Genomic DNA, 17045 nt, shown 5'->3' on the forward strand with positions numbered 1-17045 from the left:
GGGCCCTACCCTGCCTGGGGAGTGTTGGGTGGATGGGGTGGGGGTAGGTTGGGGGTGGGGGAGGAGGGATGGGGGTGAGGGGAGGGAAAGGGAAAAGGGACTTACATGTGAAACAAGCTTGTTCCCTAACTAGAACTAATAAGAAAGAAAGAAAGAAAGAAAGAAAGAAAGAAAGAAAGAAAGAAAAGGAAGAAAGAAGGAAGGAAGAAAGAAAGAAAGAAAAGGAAGAAAGAAGGAAGGAAGAAAGAAAGAAAGAAAGAAAGAAAGAAAGAAAGAAAGAAAGAAAGGAAGAAAGAAAGAAAGGTAGCTGCCACCAAGCCTGAGGAGCAATCCAGTAAACAGTGTTCTTCCATGGCTTCCCCTGGTGATGTGCTCCCCAAGTTACTTCCCATTACGGTGTTTTATCACAGCAATAGGAAGCAAACTAAGATGCGAGGTTAAAACTAAGCCTTAGAAGTTGGCCTAGAAACCCTTCCCCTAGAATGAGATTGATGAATACTCTCTATGCTATTCTAGAGTCCTCATCCAGTGGCTGATGAGAGCAGAGACAGACATCCACAGAAATACACTGAGCTGAAATCTGGAACTCAGTTGAAGAGAGGGAGGAATGAAGAACGAAGGGGTCTGTACCTGGTTGGAGAAACCCACAGAAACAGTTGGCCTGAAAAAGGGAAAGCATATCGACCCCAGATGCTCTTTGGGAGGACAGTACAGGACTAATCCAGCCCCCTGATCATGGATGCCAATGGGGAGGCCCCTGCACTCCTGGGAGCCTCTGGAGGTGGACTGGCGTTTTGCCCTGGTGGGTGGGAGGGACTTCGAGAGCCCATCCCACTTGAAGGGATTCGCTCTGTCTCTGAACACATGGGGAGGGGCCTAGGCCCAGCACAGGAAGATTTGGTGGACTTGGTGGAGCCCTGGTTGGGGGCCCTACCCTGCCTGGGGAGTGGCGGGTGGATGGGGTGGGGGGTAGGTTGGAGGTGGGGGAGAAGGAATGGGGGTGGGGGAGGGAGAGGGAGAGGGAAAGTACATGTGAAAATATTAATAATTTAATAAAAAAAAGAAAAAACAAAAACAACAACAACAAAAAAAAAACTAAGCCTTACAACCCGAGTGCCATCCCCAGCAGAGCTCACACAGTAGAAGGAGAGAACCAATTTCTTCAGTTGTCCTCTAACCTCTGCACCGGAACCATGGCATGTATGTGCACATACACAATAAGTAAATGTCTTTTTGTTTTTGTTTTTGTTTTTTGAGACAGAGTTTCTCTGTATTGCTTTGGAGATTGTCCTGGAACTGGATCTGTAGAACAGGCTGGCCTTGAACTCACAGAGATCCACCTGCCTCTGTCTCACAAGTGCTGGGATTAAAGGCATGAGCCACTAATGCCCCGCTAATGTCATTTTTTTTTTAAAGCAATGAACTTTTATTACTCAGGTGTATTCATTTTCCTTGTTAGTGATTACAAGCTTGAGAATCCACTAAAAAATTTTAGAAGACTGTTATTGAATAGGGGCTGCATAATTAGAATTTTTTGTATTTATTTAACGTGTGTATGGGGGGAGTGATCAGAGGACATCCGGTGGGAGTCCGTTCTGTCATTTCACCATGTGGGTTCCAGGAATCAGACTCATGATGGCAGCCTTGATGGTAAGCGCCTTTGTCCTCTGAGCCATCTCACCGGCCCTATAATTATGATTATTAGGTGAGGACATTTTGCTTAGTTGTAGTAGCAGATATCGTACAAATTATCCCCCAACCCCACCCCCACCCCAGTCAGCTTTCTTTAGTGTTTGTGTGTTTAATGTGGTCCTGGACAACCCTGCTTTGTCCAGTGTGGCCTGACAAGCTAGAGCCTTGGGTGTTGAGAATTAGGGCTTTCCTCCGAAGATGGGTGGGAAGCCACTGCATTGGGAATGGCATCGTCACATTTCCCTCTAGTCTCTGTGCCAGGAATGAGGCCGTAGGCTGGTGAACAGAGGAAGAGGGAGAGGGAGAGGTAGGCGGTAGAACCCTGACCAAGTATGACTTCATCTCACACCCTTCACTCCCCATCCCTTATGGTCCCTTTCCACCTTCAAGGTGTCAAAACTCCCTGTTTCTGTCTTTTCCTCAGTGTTCACCTTCAGGGTGCATTGTTCCTTCTATATGTTGAACTGGCGCAGTTTCTTTCATGTGGGGGTTGTTTTGTGTTGTCTTTTGTTTCACTATGTTTGTGGCTTTTGTGTGTGGGAAGGGTTCCTTTTAGATTTCCTGATTTTTAAATTTTATGTGTATGAGTGTTTTGCCTGTGAGTTCCAGGACAGCCAGGGTTACACAGAGAAATCTGTCTTGAAAAATCAAAAAAAACAAACAAACAAACAAAAAAAAACAAGAAACTTCTTTTGGAGTTTAAGAATATTCTTGGATATAACTAGCTAGCTAGCTATAGCAGAGTAGCAGTCATTAGTATCAAGATTGTGACTGACGTTTCAAATGTGTATGAATTAATTACCTAAAAAGAGAAGAAAAGAAAATTAAGACCCTGGCCATCCTGGAACTCACTCTGTAGACCAGACTGGCCTGGAACTCACAGAGATCCTCCTGCCTCTGCCTCCGGAGTGCAGGGATTAAAGGTGTGTGCCACCACGCCTGGCTCAGATAAAAATGTCTTTAGCGGCACTAATGTCTGTACCTCTGTGTGGCTCAAGTGCCTCAGCTGTGAATTCACTCTTCTCTCCAAATGTGCTGCCAGGCTCCTCCCCAGCCCTGACTCCCTATCTTTGTGAATGGACCGATTTACCGTGTCACCAGATCTGGAAGGCTGGAATCACCCCCAATCTCTAAGCTCCTACACTATGCCAGGTATATTCCCCGCCTGGAGCAGGACCCCCGTCTCCATGACCATCTCCCCATTATGTTTAGCGTAGGTCCAGTGTGCTTTCTCCTTTCACCTGATTTCTGGGCCTCATCCTCTGCCTGTAAATCAGTCTTCCATATTAATATGGAAGGAATTTCTCCACACATCTGACCAATCACTCATCACTTCCAGGTTAGTCATCAGGGAGATAGCATCCAAACTGGTTATCATTTGCCCTTTGCTATCAGCCGTCTCTCCCATCTCCCATACACTATAATAACCCAGCCACATACAGCTGCTTGTAGCTTCCCAAACCTGTCATACAGTTTACCTATCTTTTGTTTTTGTTTTTGCTTTTTTGGAGACAGAATATTGCTGTGTGGTAGCGTCTGGTTTCTAACTTGAGATCTGCAGTACATTGCTTGTGACTAGCACCAAGGCTGATCCTGGAGGTGATTGGGCCAAGCCTGTCGGATCACACCCATAATTAACAAAGTGGAGGTGGACCAAGGAAGCAGACCAACCCAGGTTACCTAGCAAGACCTTTCATAAAAAGCAAACAAACAATAAAGATAGAGGACTTGATTAAATTTAAAAGCTTATTCAAGAAATATAGATTTTAGCTGGGTGTTGGTGGCCCATGCCTTTAATCCCAGCACAAGGGAGGCAGAGGCAGGCAGATCTCTGTGAGTTTGAGGCCAGCCTGGTCTCCAGAGTGAGTTCCAAGACAACCAGAGATATGTAGAGAGACCCTGTCTCAACATCCCTATACATGCACACCCCCCAAAAAATATGCTTTGTTCTGTTTGAGACAGGGTCCTATTCTGTAACCCATGCTGACCTGGAACCCACTATGTAACCCAATTTGGCCTTGAATTTGAAACAATCCTTCTGCCTCGGTTTCCAGAGAATTGAGATTATAGGCATGAGCCACTAAGCCCAGTTTTAGAAACTTACTACAAAACAAAATTAGCCTATATAAAAAAAAAGACATAGAGCTAAAAATCTCGAAATTCAGTTTAATCAAATGTCATTAAACTAAGACCAGAGCTTATCAACTAGATAGGCTTCTGATTGGAATCATGTTTATTTAGATGACTCACATAAAGATTATACACACACATCGTATATTTCTTCTATCATTTCATTTTATTTCATTTCAGTGTATGCGAGAGTAAGCATGTGACAAGGTGTGCCTGTGGAGGTCAGAGGACAACTTGCAGGAGTAGGTTCTCTCCTTCCACCTGTGGGGCCAGGGATTTAACTCAGATCCCTCTGGTGCAGTGGCAGGGTCTTTGCCTGCTGTGCCATCTCTCCGGCCCTCCGGAGATTTTGATATTTTGGTACACGTAAACATTGTATAATGTTTGAGTCAGGGTAAACATATTTATCTACTCAAAAAATTTCTTTGTGGCAAAAAAACAAAACAACAAAAACACTTAAAACCTTTTTTTGGCCAGCACTCGGGAGGCAGAGGCAGGTGGATCTCTGTGAGTTTCAGACCAGCCTGGTCTACAAGAGCTAGTTCCTGGACAGCCTCCAAAGCCATAGAGAAACCCTGTCTCAAAAAACAAAACAAAACAAAACAAAACAAAACAAAACCCTTTTCTTCCAGGGGTTGGAGAGATGACTCAGTGGTTAAGAGCCCTGGCTGCTCTCCCAGAGGACCAGGTTTCAATTCCCAGCACCCACATGGCAGCTCACAGCCTTCTGTAACTCCAGTTCCAGGCATCTGATATCTTCATCTGGCCTCTGTTGGCAGTCACACAGTGGTGCACAGACATACCCCAGGCAAAACACCCATATGTAAAAGAAAAGAAATCTTTTTTTCTAGCTTTTAAAGTACATAGAAATAGCCAGGCAGTAGTGGCACATGCCTTTAGTCTCAGCACTCAGGAGGCAGAGGCAGGAGGATCTCTGATTTTGAGACCAACCTGGTCTATAAGAACTAGTTCCAGGACAGCCTCCAAATACTGTCACGGAAAAAAAAAAAAAAAAAAAAAAAAAAAAAAAGAAAGAAAGAAAAGAAAAGCATTGAGAGAGACAGAGAGAAAGATGCCATTTGACAGGGTTCAAGCAGGGTTGGTTTTGTTTTTTTTTTTGTTATTTTTTTTTAATTAGGGAAAGGGACATAAAAAGGGGGGGCTGGAGAGATGGCTCAGAGGTTAAGAGCACTGGCTGCTCTTCCAGAGGTCCTGAGTTCAATTCCCAGCAACCACATAGTGACTCACAACCATCTATAATGAGATCTGGTTCCCTCTTCTGGCATACAGGCATATATGTAGGCAGAACACTGTATACAAGATAAATAAATAAATCTTTTTAAAAAAGGGGGGGAGGGAAGGCGGGAGACCAGTCTCCAGAGACAGCAACTGCAAGAGAGAGCAAAGAGGGGGAGAGAGACAGAGCAGAACAGAGAGAGAGGGAGGGGGAGGGAGGGAGGGAGGGAGGGGCGGGAGGGAGGAAGAGAGGGAGAGAGGAGAAGAGGGAGGGGGAGACAGAGAGAGAATGAGAGAGAGAATGAGAGAGAGAAAGAGAGAATGAGAGAGAGAGAGAGATATGTGTGGTGGGCAGGGCACATTTAAAATCGAGCATAGTGAATGTGAATGTGCACAGAAGGTGCTCTTAGTGGCTGCAGCTGAGGTCGTATCCTGTCAGGACCCCAAGGGCAGGCCAGTACAGATGCCTGAATACTTAACAGTATCAGAACATAGCATGATATCGATACTTTAAATTAATGAGTCTATAAAGTAACTCTGCTGTGTGTGGTGGTGCATAACAGTAATTCCAACATTTGGGAGGCTTTAGGAGGACTGAGGGTTTGAGACCAACCTGGACTACCTAGTGAGACCTTAGTGAAACCAAAATAAATAAAATAAAAATAACCCACTGGGGATGTATGTGTAGCTCAGTAAGAATACTCACCTACCACATGCAAGGGCATGCATTCCATCTCTGACACCACAAAAATAAAGAAATAAATCAGTAAATATATTGCCCATGTTTTCTAATATAATAGCTCGAATTACCCATCTCTTTCTGGAAGTTTGAAGATCCCTCATAAGGAAAAACACCCAGTAACAGAGTCCTGCTGGAATCAATCAGAAGTACCTAATTTTATTTCATATACAAACATTTCCAAAGCCTTGACTATTGAGATATCAACATGAGGTAGACCAGAGTTTTAACACACACCAGCTATGATTTCACAAACTACTGAAATGCCGAGAGCTTAGGCACAAATTACTAGAAGTTGCTAAATAGATTTGAATAGAAACTGAGAGCAGTAACTCAATGGCAATGCTTAATTATTAGCCAAAGTGCTTTTCCACCTGAAACATTTGCTCATTGGCCCATTGTGGACACTTTCAAACAATTATTATTCTCTTTGGGCTCAGCTGTGCTCCACAGTCTGCCTGGACTTTGGAGCTTAGAAAAAGTTGTTATTAACTTTATCTGAATGCTGCCTCTAGGAATTAGTTTAACAACTGCACCAGCCCCTGACTCATGAGGGGCTTGGTTACCATGGTGTCTTATTTTTCTGAAAGAACTCAGAGTTGTGCCCCAGTATTATTGCCCACAAGAAATATATAGCTCTTTTCTTTTTGACATAGTCTCATGTATCCCAGGCTGGCCTTGAACTTCTCATCCTCCTGTTGTTGCGTCTTGAATGCTGGGATTGCAGGCATGTACCACTGTACAGTTTGTAGCCATTTCTTTTTTTTTTAAGTCCTCGTGAGGGAGGGGAAAGAGGCTTGGTAGCTAAGGTGCTTACTGCCAAATCTAATGGCCTGAGGTTTGATCCTTGGAACTCACACGGTATAGGGACAGAACTGACTTCCACAGGATGACTTCCACAGGATGTCCTCTGATTGTGCTGTGGCATATATGCATACACACACACACACACACACACACACACACACACACACACACACACACACACGCGCGCGCGCGCGCTCACGGACACACAAAATAAGAAAAAAGTGTAAACATTTGTGAAAGAAATAAAACAGAAAGTCATAGGAGGAAGAAAAAAAGAAAAGTTGATCGGAAGGAGGGATATGGGTCAGTGAAAGAGTGCTTGCCTAAAGCCCAGGGTTCAATATCCAGAACTTAAAAAAAAAATAACTAAACTGGAAGGCACAATACATTAGCATGTTTGTTGGGTTTTGGTTGGTGGTTTGTATTTGAGACAGGATATCACGATGTAGCCCTGACTAGAAGTCACTATGCAGAACAGGCTGGCCCTAGATTTGGTTTCTAGGTTTTTTGTTTGTTTTCATTTTTTTAAACAATTTTCCATCAGTGAGTTTAGGACAAGGATTATGTCCAGGGAAAGAGCCATAGAAAGTTGAGCCCCACTTTGGGGATGACAATTGTAAAGGCTCTGAGTTCACTTCCAGCATCTCCGAGTGACTCACAGCTGCCTATAGCCATCTAACACCCTCTTCTGCACGTTTAGTTTGTCTGGTTTTTTTTTAGTTTGTTTGTTTGTTTTTGGAGACAGGGTTTCTCTGTGTAGCTTTGGAGGCTGTCCTGGAACTAGCTCTTTTGGACCAGGCTGGTCTTGAACTCACAGAGATCCTCTGCCTCTGCCTCCCGCGTGCTGGGATTAAAGGCGTGTGCCACCAATGCCCGGCTTATGATTCTTTTTTTAAAAAAAAAAACAATTTATTTAACTTTATTTTATGTGCATTGGTATGAAGGTGTCAGATCCCCTGGAATTAGAGTTACAGATGAAAGATCCCCCATGGAGTGGGACCCCGGTGTGACCACTCGGGCATGTGGCAACCCCAATCACCAAGCGGAGGTGAGGACTTGATGCAAACCGCAAGAGGCTTTATTGCAGTTGTTTAACGAGCTAACCCCATTAGCTCGGGCCTTTCATCCATCCACCATGGTGGATGGCTGGGGAAAGACCCTGAGAAACCCCAGTACAAAGATTTTATAGGATAGCATAAGGGAAGTGTCTAGGTACTCACAGGCTCAGGATTGATGTGCCTCCAGGCTTGGAGGACTTGCCCTGTGTTGATTGGCCAACTGGTTGTTATGGCCCAAAGGCCCTCCCAAGGCAGTTGCTGTGCTCTGCATGCCATTGCTGTGCACTTGTCCATAAAGCACACCCAGAGCCGTAAAGCATAGCACTACCAGCTAACAACTTCTTCTTCTTCTTCTTCTTCTTCTTCTTCTTCTTCTTCTTCTTCTTCTTCTTCTTTTTTTTTTTTTTTTTTTTTTTTTTTTTTTTTCGAGACAGGGTTTCTCTGTGTAGCTTTGGAGCCTATCCTGGCACTCGCTCTGGAGACCAGGTTGGCCTCGAACTCACAGAGATCCACCTGCCTCTGCCTCCTGAGTGCTGGGATTAAAGGCATGTGCCACCAATGCCCGGCCCAGCTAACTTCTGATTGGTTCCTTGCCACAAGGCAGGCATCTGAACTCCTAGTGACCAAGGCAAGGTCAGGCAAACACGTGTTAGATTGTCATGGCTGCAGAAATGGAGAGCTGATCCCTTCAGAGGCAGGAGGATTGCTTGAGTCCAGGAATTAGAGACCAGCCTAGGCAACTCAAAGAGAGCTTGTCTCAAGAGAGAAAAGAATCATAGGGAGAGATGGCTCAGAGTTTGGGAGCACTGACTGCTCTTCCAGAGGACCTGGATTCTGTTCCCAGCACCCACATGGCAGCTCACAGCTGTCTGAAGGGACCAGAATCCCATTTTGGCAGCCATAACAGTCTAACACATGCTTGCCTGACCTTGCCTTGGTCACTAAGAGGTCAGATGCCTGCCTCGCAACAAGGAACCAATCAGAAGTTAGCTGGTGGCGCTATGCTTTATGGCTCTGGGTGTGCTTTACGGACAATGACATGCATAGCATAGCAACTGCCCTGGGAGGGCCTATGGACCATAACAACCAGTTGGCTAATCAACACAGGGCAAGTCCTTCAAGCCTGGAGGCACATCAATCCTGAGCCTGTGAGTACCCCTAGACACTCCCCTTATGCCGCCCTATACGATCTCCGTTTTGTGGCTTCTCAGCACCTTTTCCAGCCATCCGCCATGGTGGATGGATGAAAGGCTCGAGCTAACATGGGGTTAGCTCATTAAGCAACTGCATTAAAGCCTCATGCTGTTTGCACCAAGTTTTCACCTCTGCCTGTTGATTGCGGCCATTGCGGTCCTGGGCCGAGATCCTGGGGGCTTGAGCCACAGGGGACTTTCACCTCAACCTCCCAAGTAGCTAGGATGGTAGCTGGGCACCACTGCACCCAGCCCATTTTCACATGATTTTTTTTTAAGATTTAACAAAATGTTTTAAATGTGTGTGTGCACATGTAAGAACATGTGAGCACAGGTGAGTGCAGAGACAGAGGCAGGGGGATGTCTGTGAGTTCAAGGCCAGCATGGTCTACAGAGTGAGTTCCAGGACAACCTCCAAAGCTATACAAAAAAACCCTATCTTGAAAAACAAAAACAAAAAAACCCTAAAAAACAAAACCAAATCAAGCAAACAAAATTAAAAAAAAAAAAAAACAAAGAGAAAAAGAAAAGAAAAAAGAAAAAACTGTCATGCCCTTTGTCCGTTGTCACAAGCAGTGCCTCTGTCTGAATCCTGCAGATCTATACACAAACACACCCATGTCTGTTACAGGGCAAGGACCTCCATGTTAACAAGCCCTGTGTTTTTTTCTAAGAATTGCCTTCTGGGGTGATGAGAAGGCAGGAAGTCAGAGCCAACCGAAGGGAGTGGGTAGGTGACAGCCATCAGGCAGGATCCTCTGGCCTTCCACAACCCTTAGCAGGAAGCAGAAGGGGAAGGTTCCTATGGTGACCAGGCCTGTTCTGCTTTATGGCTTTCATTCTGATGAGTGTTTTTACAAGATGTAAGCAAAGTACAACTGTTTTATAGCCAGGTGGTTAGAAAGACTGATACCTGTGAGGCTCTGGGGAAAGCTGAGCCCTGGTGCACAAGCTCCTGTGGGGTGCAGCACTGCTGCGTATCAGACCCCCAAACTCTTCTCTGACATTTGACTACCCAGACACAGGCTGCTGGGTTGGCAGCAGCGAGGTCACACGGGCAGGTATTTTGGTCCACAGACCTAGGACCAGGCCTTGTAGCCCATGTGCAACAAATCAGAGAACTTTGTAACCAGTTTTCTCGTGTCATTGGGAGTATTTGGAACTGTTCACCGTCTGAAGAGTGAGCGAGACAGGGAAGAAAGCATGTTGTGTGAACATTCCAAACATCTCCTTCTCCTGATTTATAAATGCTCGGCTAAGTGAAGCAGCTGCTGAGGAAGATTTCTGACCGGTAGCCAATAAAGTCCTGAAAATCCAGGGCCAGAGTATCTTTTTAGTTTATTTATTTTATCTTATTTTTAAGGTTTATTTTTGGTTTTTAAGTGTGTGTGTGTGTGTGTGTGTGTGTGTGTGTGTGTGTGTGTGTGTGTGTGTGTGTGTGTGTGCCTGTGTGTGTCTGTGTGTGTGTGTTCGAATGCAGGTGTCCATGGAAGCTAGATCTCCCTGGGCCTGGACTTACAGGCCATTGTGTGGTGCTCAGCTTGGGTAATAGGCCTCAGGAAGAACAGTACAGGCTCTTAACTCTGAACCATTTCTCCAGCTCTCAGAGCTCTCCCTCCCTTCCTCCCTCCCTCCCTTTTTTCTTTCTTCCTTTCTTTCTTTCTATAGTTTATTTTTATTTTATGTGCATTGGTGTTTTGCCTGCATGTGTATCAGATCTTAGAATTACAGACAGTCGTGAGCTGCTGTAAAGATGCTGCGTATTGAACCTGGGTCCTCTGGAAGAGCAGTCAGGGCTTTTAACCGCTGAGCCATCTCTCCAGCCCTCTTTTTTTTTTTTTTTAATCCCTCTTTTTTTAAATTGAGTTTTAGTACATACACTTTATTTATTGTTGTTGCTGTGCACATGCTGCTGTGTGTATCAGAGGACAGAGGTCAGAGGACAACATGTGGGAATCAGTTCTCTTTTTCTACCAGGGGTCCTAGAAATTGAACTCATGTGTCAACCTTGGTGGCAATTGCCTTTGCTGGCTGAGCCATCTCACTGTCCTAAGACTCTTTGAGAAAATCTGTAACATAGGAAAGGAGTATGTCTCACTAAGAATTACAATTCTAAGCGCGGTGGTGGTGGCGCACGCCTTTAGTCCCAGCACTCAAGAGGCAGAGGCAGGTGGATCTCTGTGAGTTCGAGAGCAGCCTGGTCTACAAGAGCAAGTTCCAGGACAGCCTCCAAAGCTACGGAGAAACCCTGTCTCAAAAAACAAAACAACAAACAAACAAAATTTACAATTCTATTGGAGCTGGAGAGATGGCTCAGCATTTAAGAGCACTGGCTTCCCTTCCAAAGAACCCACATAGTTTGCTGCCCGGTGGCTACCAAGAGGACCAACTTCCTTGTGTGCCTTCCTAAAGCATGGCAGCGATGTCATCAGACATGAAGGCTGCCATGTCTAAAGAGCTCTAGGGCACACACTGTAAATGAGTCTTCATGAAGACCCACCCTCTGCGATCCTGATAAGGCAAAGGTGAAGGTCCAATTCTGTTTGCCACACTCTTACTTCCTTCTGTCTAAGTCAGAGTGGTTTCTGGAACCAACTGTGTACACTTTGTGCCCACAGAGATTGGAGAAGGTTTGTCAGGTCCCTTAGAACCAGAATTAACCATGGTTGTGAAACACCTTGTGGGCCTTTGGAGCTTGGGTCTTCTGGACGAGCAACAAGTGTTCCTAAGTGTTGATCCAGCCTCTCCCCTTTTCTCCTCCCATCCCCTCCTTTTCTTTTGACAGTCTTTTATTATGTCGCTCAGAGAGGCCTCAAGCCCACAATCTTGCAGACTCAGCCTCATTCCAGGCTGACAGTGAATCCTTTTTACAGTGTTGAAGAGTTAAATTATACACCAAGTAGATAATTCTGCGTTTTCTTTTGCTGTCTTGAAACAGGACATTACTATGTAGCCCTGGCTGGCCTGAAACTCACACAGGTCCACCTGTTTCTGCCACCTAGAGTACAGGGAAGCTTAAAGGCTTACTCTGCCACTTCTGGTTTCAATAAATCATTCTCTTTTTGTTTGGTTGGTTTTTTTTTTGAGACAGTGTTTCTCTGAAGCTTTGGAGCCTTTTCCTGGAACTCTCTCTCTAGACCAGATTGGTCTCAATATGCCTGTTTCTGCCTCCTGAGTGTCAGGATCAAAGGCATGTTCCAACACCGCCCACTCTCTTTGTTTGTTTCTTTGAAATAGGGTCTCTCCCTATGTAACTCTGGCTGTCATGGAACTCTATGTAGACCAGGCTACCTTGAACTCAAACAGATCCTCCTGCCTCGGCCTTCCGAGTGCTGGGATTAAAGGCGTGTGCCATTATGCCCAGCTCTAATAAATCACTCTTAAAAGATGATGACATGACTTGTCCATTCTAGTCCTTATTGAGGTGAAGTCATCACCAGCTGCTTCCATAACACATATGCTCTCAGCAAGCACACCTGCCCCTCTGTACATAGATGCCACACCCCAGGACTCTGCAGCAGAGAACAGATTCCTAACCTTAAGACCAATTGGTGGTGCGAGCCTTTAATCCCAGCACTTGGGAGGCAGAGGCAGGTGGATTTCTGTGAGTTCAAGGCCAACCTGGTCTAAAGAGCTAGTTCAGGACAGCCAGGGCTACACAGAGAAACCCTGTTCCGAAACCCCACCCCCAAAACAAACAAACAACAACAAAAAATTCCCCCAGTTGAAACAGATTTCCCATCTCCCTCCAGCAACCCCCCACGCCAAACCCATGATGTCATTTTCCCTCTTGCCTTAGCCACTCCCACAAGGGTCTTCTAGTTATCCAATACCAATCCTGCATATTTAACCTCGTTCTTCCTCTAAACTCATAAAAATTCTTTCTGTTCCCCTCCCAAACTTCCTCTGAGTCCTTGGCAACTCCAGATCTGTCACCACCACACTTGTCTAAGCTATTGAACGCTGCTCTGACACCACAGGTAGAGCAAGCCAGAGGCTATCCTTTTTCCTCCTCCTCCTCCTCCTCCTCTGTCTGGCTTTGAACTCACAATCCTCCTGCCTCAGCTTCCTAAATGTTGGAATTATGGTTATGTCACCACCTCAAGCTACAGAAAAATATTCTCCATCAAACACCTAATTCCTTTGCAGTCCCTGAGGCCACTCACTGTCTTTTTGGCTTCACTTCTCTAGAGGACCCACTGACTAGGGCATGGGGCCAAAGCCTGTGATCCCAGCACTAGGAGGCAGAGGCAGGAGGAGTGATTTAAACTCCATCTGGAGCTATAGTGAGTTTAGACCAGCCTAGGCTACAGAGTGAGACCTTGACTCAGTGGAACTAAATCAATCAAAAAGCTCTGTCACCGTCCTTTAACCTTTTCTCAGAACTGTTCTTGACCCTCTTCACTTAGAAACCCTGCCTATGCTCTAAGGCCCAACATTGCCTCCATTGCATCCTGTTTTTCTTTTCCTCTCTTTCTTTCTTTCTTTCTTTCTTTCTTTCTTTCTTTCTTTCTTTGTGTGTTTTCAAGACAGGGTGCACATGTATGTGGAGGCCGGAGGACAACCTTGAGTATCATTTCTCTTCAAGCTGAAGATTTTTATTGTTTTAATGCCCTCAATTCACAGGCTCATCTATCTATCTATCTATCTATCTATCTATCTATCTATCTATCTATAAATTTGTGTTTTGAGATAGGGTCTCACTGTGTTGCCCAGGATGTCCTGGAAATCTCTCCACAGATCAGGCTGACCTCAAATTCACAGATCCTCCTGCCTCTGCCTCCCAAGTGTTGGGATTAAAGGAATGTGTCACCACAGCAGCTCATTTATTTATTTATTTATTTATTTATTAAAAAAAATAATTTATTCACTTTTACTTCATGTGCATTCATGTTTTGCCTGTATGTAGGTGTGTATGAAGGTGTTAGGTATTCTGAAACTGGAGTTATAGATAGGTGTGAGCTGCCATGTGGGTGCTGGGAATTGAACCTGTGTCCTCCAGAGAACACAGTGCTCTTAACCACTGAGCCATCTCTCCAGCCACCCTCTTTTTACGACAGGGTGTCTCAGTAGGTCAGGGGGCTCACTAGTTAGACTAGGTTAGCTGGCCAGAGTGTAGGGTCTCTGCTGCTGTGCAGTGTTGGGATGACAAGCATGAGCTTACACATTGGATCCTGGTGATGGAACTAAAGCTCCCATGCTTGCAAGGCAAGTACTTTTCCAACTCTGTTATTTCACCAGCCTCCCTCACAAATTCCTTAATACCTCTTCCTTTAAGAGACAGCATTTAATTTCCCTCCCTTCAGGCTAGACTTGGTGACTCATTTCTTTGTGAGTGGAGTGTGTGTGTGTGTGTGTGTGTATAAGTTGCTGGGAAAAATCCTAGGGCCTTATACTTGCATTAGACCCCTCCTCTTCTTCTCTTTCTTTTCTTCTTCTCCTCCTCCTCCTCCTCCTCCTCCTCTTCCTCCTCCTCCTCTTCTCTCTTCTTCCTATTCCTCCTCTTGCTCCTCCTCCTCCCTTTTCTTTTCAATTTACAGGTCTCAAAACATTGGGCTAAGATTCAGAGTTGGTCTTTTCTTTTTTCTTTTTTTCTTTCTTTCTTTCTTTTTTTTTTTTTTTTTGGTTTTTCAAGACAGGGTTTCTCTTTGGAGCCTATCCTGACACTTGCTCTGGAGACCAGGCTAGAAGAGTTGGTCTTTTCCATGGCAATCTTTAATAAAAGATGAAAGATTTATGAAATCTGAAGAGAAAAAAGAGTGTACAAGCCACTCATTTCTACTGAATAGAGTATGAAAACACAAATAGAAGCTTTTTTTTTTTTTTAAGAGAAAAAATAAAGACAACACTGGGACATGCTGGGAGACCCCACTTTATTCACATGATCAAGATTGATGCCATCAGCTGAATAATGATATCTGTACATACCTGCTGACATGGGCATTACACCTTTGTGGCATCCCCCTGAGAAGTCCCTAGTCAAGGAATAGTGTATCAAACAGCTAACCAGCACTGTTTGAAGACATCAAACTCAGGAAATTATGCTCTTACAAAGCATAATTAGGCTCTGGCCAGCAACAGAAATTAAAAAAAAAAGGAAAAATTGCACCTTCCACCCGACGGAACCTCATAGCTGCTGGGCTAGTAAGGACTGGACTAGGGAGAGAGAATTCTGGGAAGGAACAGTACAGTATCTCCTAAAACAACTAATTAGTCCACCTCTCTGTTTGGCGATGCTTAAGGTGAACCTGCCTTCTAAAGGTGATCCCTTGGCCAGGTGATTGGCCCAGCACAACTGGAGTGGTAGGTCTCTACCCAGGCCACTGATTATCTTGACCAGAAGTTTCCCCTAAAAAGGCCTTTATTGCTACTCAAAACAATAGTTAAAAAAAAAAAAAGTTGGGGAATTCTACATAAAATCTATAGTTTAGTAAGTACTACTTCCCCAATTCTAGTGTCTTAATTTTGATAAAGTTACATGGTTTTTTAAGATGTCAACAATGGGGAAAAGCCCATAAAGACAAATGGAGACTTTGAGTTGTGTATATGTATCTCTTCTGGTTACATAAACAAATTCACTCCTCATCTCCACACTAGTCATACTTCAATATGATGGGAACCATGCAAGGCTTTGTGGCTCATGTCTGTATCCCAGGACCTGGGAGGAAGGGGAGAAGGGTGACATAGAGAGTTTGTAAGGCACTGCCTCAGGGCTGGAGAGATGGTCCAGCCTCTAAGAGCACCAGAAGACCCAGGCTCTGCTGCCAGCACCTACGGTGGCAGTTTACAACTGTCTGTAACTCCAGTTCCAGAGAGCCCTGATCCTGTCTTTTGGCCTTTGTGGGAACTGCATACATGTGGTACACAGACATACATGCCGGCAAAACACCCATACAAATTAAATAAAAATAAAATATGTAAGAAAAGATACTGTCTCAAAAAACAAACAACAACAAAATAAGTAATCACCCATTTGATCCTTCCTCATGAATCCGGGAGGTAGAGGCCTCTGTTGCCATTTGCTTTTCATGAAATACTGTTCCTTGTTTATTTGTTTTTGAGACAGGGTCTTCTATGTAGTCCAGGCTGTCCTGGAGCTAAAATGTAGACCAGGCTGGCCTCAAATTCAGACTCACTTGCCTCTTCCTCTTGTTGGCTGGGATTAAACACCTGTGCCATCATCATGCCCAGTTTTTTTTTTTTTCAACATCCAAAGCTTTTTTTAAATAACAGTAAAATCCAGGGTTAGTTTTTGTAGTCAAAACTGGTCCTTCTGCTTCTGGCACGTTTGACTTTCCAGCCCTTGAGGTGGACATAGGCTTTTTGGTATGGCTGTGTTGGGGTTCCTGAGGTCTTGCCAAAATGTCGGGAAAGCTTGTTTTGTTTTTTGAGACAGAGTCTCAAGCACACACCTAAATCACAAACACCTACATCTCCTGAGGACTGGGAATGCCTGCGGCTTCTTCTGAGATGTGAGCTGACTGTGAGATTGGGGCAGGCAAGGAGTTAGAGGCTATTCTTGAAATGCTCTAAAGAATATTGTATCCAAAATTCTATCCATGATCCATGGATAGAATAGATATCTAATCTAACACTTTCTGTAAAAACTTTCCCCCCCCATTTTAGTGGGAAGTGCGATGCTGGTCAAAGGATTAACTAGTGGTGGTTGGCTCTCTCTCTCCACCCAGTGGGTCCCAGGGACTGAATTTAAGTCATCGGGTTCTCAGTGAGGAACTAGGAGTTAGAAGATCTCTGACCAGCAGACATCTGGAGAGCTGGGCACACAAAGCTGATGAAGGTGGCAAACTTCCGGCTTCTTCCTCACCTTCCCGAACTGAGACAAAAGCCCAGCAACTTAGAGAGGCCAGGCCCGCTTTTCCTCCCGCCAGCAGGCCAGGCCCCCTAGCTGGCGGACCGGTTTAACGAGTTCAAGACTGGATCTAGACGGTTTGCCTCAAAGTTGTGAGCCTATCAGCCTTTGCGTCTTTGTTCAAACTGACCAACTCCAAATTAGGGAATGAGGACCTCCCCCCACCCCCAAACTCTTAATACCCAGCCCTGGAGGAGCAGGACTTTGGGCGCTGGAGAGTCCCCTTGGCTTTGCGGAAGCTCTTTTCCTGTGTGTCCATTGTGTTTCCTCTCCCCTAGTTAAAAAGCCTCTTTCCCCGGGCTGATTCTGTCTATTGTGTC

The sequence above is a fragment of the Cricetulus griseus genome, chromosome 5 (assembly GCF_003668045.3).
Source record: "Cricetulus griseus strain 17A/GY chromosome 5, alternate assembly CriGri-PICRH-1.0, whole genome shotgun sequence".
Classification (NCBI taxonomy): domain Eukaryota; kingdom Metazoa; phylum Chordata; class Mammalia; order Rodentia; family Cricetidae; genus Cricetulus; species Cricetulus griseus.